A 7,264-nucleotide genomic window follows, 5' to 3' on the forward strand; every position below is an offset into this window, starting at 1 on the left:
AAATAGGTAAATACACACACACACACACACACACACACACACGTGACAGCCTTATTCCCACGCGGCTCAGCCCACACAAGGCACCAGCCCCGCTCCGTCCCCTCATCGCCCCTCGCTGACTTCTAGGGGTTCATCTTCCCCACAATTGGATCAGGAAGCCTCAGAACCTCATCCCCCACCCATGCTGGATATTCACAACTGCTGCATCATTGACCCGCACTGGCCGAGGGGGAGGGAGTGGTTTCATCTGCTGCACTCACCCAACGACCCTAAATACATAAAAACTTGGCGCAGGGCAGAGAAATGTGTTGCATGGGACCCTAACTACATAAAAACTTGATGCAGGGCAGAGAAATGTGTTGCATGGGACCCTAACTACATAAAAACTTGACCCAGGGCAGAGAAATGTGTTGCATGGGACCCTAACTACATAAAAACTTGACCCAGGGCAGAGAAATGTGTTGCATGGGACCCTAACTACATAAAAACTTGGCGCAGGGCAGAGAAATGTGTTGCATGGGTCCCTAACTACATAAAAACTTGATGCAGGGCAGAGAAATGTGTTGCATGGGACCCTAACTACATAAAAACTTGATGCAGGGCAGAGAAATGTGTTGCATGGGACCCTAACTACATAAAAACTTGACCCAGGGCAGAGAAATGTGTTGCATGGGACCCTAACTACATAAAAACTTGATGCAGGGCAGAGAAATGTGTTGCATGGGTCCCTAACTACATAAAAACTTGATGCAGGGCAGAGAAATGTGTTGCATGGGACCCTAACTATATAAAAACTTGACCCTGGGCAAGTACAGTACACCCAAACACACCAGCAAGGGAAGAGGGAGCGTGGTGCTAAGGGAAGAGAATACACCAATGAGCTCTCTATTGTTAAGACTCTATATCTGTCTTTGGCGGAGCTCCGAGCGATAGTCCTGCCGGCCCACTCGCACCTCAGACACTAATCTCCAAGGCCCACAACTATGCCGCACAAACTAACTCAAATCACATAATATCCAAAGTGTCAGACGGTACTTCTTGTCTCTAAAATCTGGCTGATCCCCGGCTTAACTTACGGCAAAAATGTTAGATACAGTGAAGAATGACATACCAAAACACACCTACACGCACACACACACTCACTATCAGGCACCTCTCACCTTCACACACCTATGATAACACAATCTCGGGGACCTGCCTCAAATTCAGCCTTTTATCAAGCCCACCTTTTATCTATGTAACTTCACTTCCTATGAGTAAACACCACGACCATTCCTCACGACAGATAGAGGTCGGCCACATGGCAATGACTAATGGGAGGGCTAACGCAAGGCTCCAGTGCTTTTTTGCCTATGAAGCTTGAGACAAAAGAGAAGGAAAGTGAGGAATGGAAGTAGAGAGAAAAGGGAAAGGACCCATTATCGTACCCTCCTCCCAGTACAAATAACTAAGGACATATTTCCTAATCTCTACTCATCATTTCAATTATAGTTGCTGCACATTACACTGGTCCAGAAGCCCTGCCCGCTCCCTCATCACCACTCCACAGTAACACTAACTCCTAACTCCAAGCTCCTCTCTTCCGACCAATCACCTCCCGTAGCTATGGAAGAGGGGGCAGAGTTTCTGGGACAACTACCTACCTACAACTTCTCCAATATAAGCTTAACAGGGCATACAGGCTCAGAAACAGGCCCTAGTGACACCTCTCCCAGTATGACAAGCTTAACAGAAACAGTGTAGTGCCTGGAAAGTCCTTATCAGCCACTATCTAAGTTTGTACTATATTAAAGAGATTATACGAAATTGACCTCTCTCCTGGTCTGTTGTTCTTTTCTCTTTTGTCCGAGGAGAACCGTCTGGTGTTTTTTCTGTGGTTTGTTTGTTTTTTGGCCTTGAGCTCCCTTACTTACTGAAGGAAAGAAGAAGAAAAAAGTGGATGATAGGTTCTTTTCTGAGCGCTACAACAGGATAAGCCAGTCTTCAAAACACCTCCTGCGTTCTATTTCCATTTTTTTCACAACAAAGGAAGCAGATCAAGGGCAACAAAAAGAGTGGAGAAAAAAAGAGAAAAAAAACACTAGTCGCTATTCCCTCAAAAGATAAAAGAGAGGTCAATTACTACATTTATTTACTAAGTCGCACTGATTGAACACCTAACAATCAATGCAGTATCTTTGACAGGACACGAGCTTATCACGACACGAACAGGATGATGTGATAACTTGCCGCATGATAACTTAATAACCTCGGCTCTTGTGCAATACTAATTAACTCGTGCTCGTATTAAATTAGGTTTTTTTATGTTTACTATCCTACCGCTGTGTTCCTCCACTTCCATTATCTTGTAGCTTATAAAGTCCACATTCCTTCCTCTCCATCCGATTCATCTCTCGTAATAATGGACTCGGAATACAAAGGAAGGCAATGCAACTAAAGGGAATCTGATACGCCTCATCTATGGTACTTAACATGATCTGATTGGGCGTAGTCTGTGGGCTGACTCTCTCTCTCTCTCTCTCTCTCTCTCTCTCTCTCTCTCTCTCACACACACACACACACTGAATGATCAAATTTAAGTTTATTCAAGAGTTTATGGATAGAATCATTGTATAAAAAAGGGGATATGGAGGCGAGACAATGTGGTAATGACTTAAATCCCCCCATAACTGCAATCAGGTGAACACACACACACACACACACACACACACACACACACACACACACACACACACACTGGTACACAAGAACATATACTCTTTTTTGTCTTCTCCTCTTCATTTAATTTATTTTTTTCCCTTCCATTTTTTTCTGGTGTTGCATTTTGTCAATTAATTCCTCATTTAATTGGTTTCTTCTTCCTTTTCCTCCTCCCCTTTCCTTTCATCTAGTATTCTTTTTTTGTCCCAGCGCTGTGTTGCCTCATGTAATTATACCCTTTATGCTGAACCCTTCCGAGCATTTCCTGACTGACGCATGATGAAAGACTGACATGCCAACCCTCAACACAGGACTGAGGAAGCTTTGTGTTATACCTCAACACACGCCCACATTTACCCCTTAGATGGCAGCAGTATTTGAAAAGCAGCTCCCCCCAAAAATGAATGGTCTATATATAGTCACTGCCGACCATGGGACCATAGCTTAAATATAGTTACGCCGCATATTAGATGTTGTAACTATCGTCTATATATAGATTCTAATGATATCTGGAAGCGTTGTTATATTTCTACCATACAAAACTGACTGACTGAATTTTGGACCATCTATATAGAGTTCCACCGATGTCTAAGGGTTAAGGAATTACGAGTGCTTTATCGTCCTATAAGTCTATGGTCCTATGCTTCCTGTCACTTCTGGTTCCTATAAGTCTTCAACAACAATAATGTGGTTGATTTGTCTGTTTTAACCTGTTTTTTTGAGGCATGGTTGGCTTGTTTTGTTGATTTTTTATATGATTATTTATGACTGAGTTTGTAATACATCGATTCAATTGCGTAGTTTTACAATTCAATGGCCTCTTTCTGTTTTATTTAGTTACAATCGCATAAAACCCCCATCATTAATTTTTACAGCAAGGGAAGCAGATCACGAGCAGAATACAAGTAAACTAACTGGTCAGTTTTATCAGATGCTTTAGCCTCTTACATCAACTATTTTCAACAGCCAAAATGGAGATTAATCGGATTCTAATGAGTGTTCTTTTAGGTTCATAATGGAGGAGAAGAGTCAGACTACCACCAGGGTCAGAAAACTACCCTTAGAAATGCCCAGAACCCCTACGAAAGCCTTGTCAAACATGTGTTAAATAATCAGGCATGTCTTGTGTTGATTACGAAGATGAGCGGGAAGCTAATCTGGTAACACTAATCTTTGCAGTGTACAGCAGGACCACGGCAGGATGGCCACTTCCTGTGTTTTATCACCTCTTTTCCTTCTTTACGGGAGGAGGGGGGTAAAAACATTGACCTTTCCTATCTGAACCAGTAGCATGAATGGCAAAAAATGATTAGTGCAGTTTTTTATTTTTATTTTTTTTATTTTTTTACGTCTATGCCTATTGCTCCGGTAGGCTTGCTTGAGGGGCCTGGATGGTAGTTGGCCCCAGCCCGTCATGGTGCAGGCAAGTGTTTATAGTGGCGCCATCTTACAATCACATACCTATGACACGCAAGCATACAGTTAGTTATTCATCATTATTTCAGTTTATTTTTTCCCTTCTACTTTTTTTTCTTGTGCTGCATTTTGTTGATTATTCCCTCATTTAATTTGTTTCTTTTTCTTCCTCTTCCCCTATTTTTTTTACATATATTCCCATTTTTTTCCAGTGTTGTAATTATTTATAGCGTTTAAACTACCCGGAAACTATCTATGTATTTATGGAGCAACACAACTAAACTTAACCCGGTAGCAGCGACGGGCCAAATTTGTGGCTTTACCATGTAGCAGCGACAGGCTAAATTTGTGCCATGATATAAACCCCCAAAAATAGACTATACATAAACTGATCACAAATGCATTGATACATATTATGAAATGGTTTGTGTGAGTGATGATTTTTTCTCATTTTTCTCGCTTAGAGGGACCATTAAGAAACATGATCCCCGCTGTTACCAGGTTAAGTATATATCAATTATATACACATAAGAAACTAGAGCTACATGGAAGAAAGGAATGGAAATGCTTACTTGAGAGGCACTTGGGAATTTTGTCATGGATAGTTCTTGATCAACACTTGAATATTCTTTACTATTTACTTTTCGCTAGCCTTCAACTGGGACTAAATAGCATCAGTCTCCTCTGGACTCAACCGTGACCCAGGACTCAATCCCCTCATAAGCATTTTTGAGTCACCGAATATGATGGAATTATTTTGATGGCTGTTACTTATTTATTCCTGGCTAGTTACTCATTTCTGGCATCCGACTTGTGTTGAATCACGTTAGTTTCCTTCTGACTCACACAAGACTCATGACTCAATATCCTCAGTGGCATTTTTGAGTCACTTAATGGCATGCAAATCTAATGATGGCCAAAACTCAAGTATTCATGGCTAGTTACTCATTTATAGCCTCCAACTTGTACTGAATAGCATGAGTCTCCTTCTGACTCACCCAGGACTCATGACTCCATCCCCTCATAGGAAATTTTGAGTCACATAAAAGCATGCAAAATTTAATGATGGCCAAAGCTCCATTATTCCTGGCTAGTTACTCATTGCTAGCCTCCAAATGGTACTGAATCAAGTGAGTTTCCTTCTGACTCACCCAGGACTCATGACTCATCCCCTCACAGGCAGTTTTGAGTCACCTAATAGCATGCAAAATTTAATGATGGCCAAAGCTCCATTATTCCTGGCTAGTTACTCATTGCTAGCCTCCAACTGGTACTGAATCAAGTGAGTTTCCTTCTGACTCACCCAGGACTCATGACTCAATCCCCTCACAAGCTCTCATAGGCATTTTTGAGTAACTTAATGGAATACGAATTTAGTAAAGGCAAAAACTCACTTATTCCTGGCTAGTTACTCATTGCTAGCCTCCAAATGGTACTGAATAGCATGAGTCTCCTTCTGACTCACAAAGGACTCATGACTCAATTCCCCCATAGGCAATGTTGAGTCACATTATAGCATGCAAAATTTAGTGATGGCCAAAGCTCCATTATTCCTGGCTAGTTACTCATTGCTAGCCTCCAAATGGTACTGAATCAAGTTAGTTTCCTTCTGACTCACCCAGGACTCATGACTCAATCCCCTCACAAGCTCTCATAGGCATTTTTGAGTAACCTAATGGAATACGAATTTAGTAAAGGCAAAAACTCACTTATTCCTGGCTAGTTACTCATTGCTAGCCTCCAAATGGTACTGAATCAAGTGAGTTTCCTTCTGACTCATCCAGGACTCATGACTCATCCCCTCATAGGCAATTTTGAGTCACATAATAGCATGCAAAATTTAATGATGGCCAAAACTCCATTATTCCTGGCTAGTTACTCATTGCTAGCCTCCAAATGGTGCTGAGTCAAGCGAGTTTCCTTCTGACTCACCCAGGACTCATGACTCAATCCCGTCATAGGCAATTTTGAGTCACATAATAGCATGCAAAATTTAATGATGGCCAAAGCTCAATGATTCCTGGCTAGTTACTCATTGCTAGCCTCCAAATGGTACTGAGTCAAGCGAGTTTCCTTCTGACTCACCCAGGACTCATGATTCAATCCCCCCATAAGCAATTTTGAGTCACATAAGAGCATGCAAAATTTAATGATGGCCAAAGCTCAATGATTCCTGGCTAGTTACTCATTGCTAGCCTCCAAATGGTACTGAATCACATGAGTTTCCTTCTGACTCACCCAGGACTCATGACTCATCCCCTCACAGGCAGTTTTGAGTCACATAATAGCATGCAAAATTTAATAATGGCCAAAGCTCAATGATTCCTGGCTAGTTACTCATTGCTAGCCTCCAAATGGTACTGAGTCAAGTGAGTTTCCTTCTGACTCACCCAGGACCCTTGACTCACCCTCCCAAGGCCCTGAGAACTGTGTGTGAGGGGGCGTGAGTCAACCCTCCCCTTTCTCACGCCCCTAACTCATCCCCTACCTCCCCTGGCCTCACCCCCCTTTACTCATGCCTCCAGGGGGACTCATGCCACTCACCCTTCCCCCCTGTGACCCCTGAGACGCCCCCTTGAGTCCCCAAAACAAGGACTCACCAAGACTCACTCCCTGACTCACCAAGCTCACCACGAGGATTCACCGCTGGGAAGAGGCATTCACACCCTTATTTAACGCATTTCCAGGCACTCTCAGACACTTTTGGCACTCGGGTTGTATTCCTCAGGGTTCTAATGGCACTGCTGGCACTACGGGATCACGCGGGAGGGTCAGGGGGAGGTGGAAATGAGTAAAATGTGAAGCTTCCCTCCTTGACCCTACCAATGAATGAGTGCGGAGTTGTGTACTGCTGTGGGATGGGGGAGAGGTGCCACCAACGCCCTTATTTAGCCCTTTTTCACCCCTTTGTAGCCCTTTGTCTAGCTTGTAAGGAAGGGAAAGGGTAGGAAAAGGTATCATCGAGGGTTTGAGTGTGATTTCAGTCCTTGTTTTGGGGGATAAGGGATAGATTTGGGTGTTTTTGTTCCCCTTTCCTCGCCAGCAACTGCTCTGAAGCCATGGTGCCAACAGTCATATTTATCGCTTTTTCTCCCCTTTTCCGCCCTTTATTCTCAGCTGCAAAGGAGGGAAAAGGGGGAACAAAGCA

General features: G+C 43.1%; 1 protein-coding gene across 6 annotated transcripts in view; it reads right to left on the bottom strand.

The window, feature by feature from the left end:
• The window catches only part of LOC126986378 (signal-induced proliferation-associated 1-like protein 3), a 38,084-nt gene extending 31,107 nt beyond the window's left edge, over positions 1-6,977 (bottom strand). For 3 of the 6 annotated variants that reach the window (XM_050842444.1, XM_050842443.1, XM_050842440.1), the window contains exon 1: positions 6,739-6,977. The gene's annotated coding sequence lies outside the window, so the exon portion shown is untranslated. Of the gene's footprint in view, positions 1-830; positions 976-6,716 lie in introns of those variants that run through there. The other 3 variants (XM_050842441.1, XM_050842445.1, XM_050842442.1) reach the window with 3 other exon arrangements.
• Positions 6,978-7,264: the final 287 nt, after the last annotated feature.

This window comes from Eriocheir sinensis, chromosome 61, assembly GCF_024679095.1.
Source record: "Eriocheir sinensis breed Jianghai 21 chromosome 61, ASM2467909v1, whole genome shotgun sequence".
NCBI classification, from domain to species: domain Eukaryota; kingdom Metazoa; phylum Arthropoda; class Malacostraca; order Decapoda; family Varunidae; genus Eriocheir; species Eriocheir sinensis.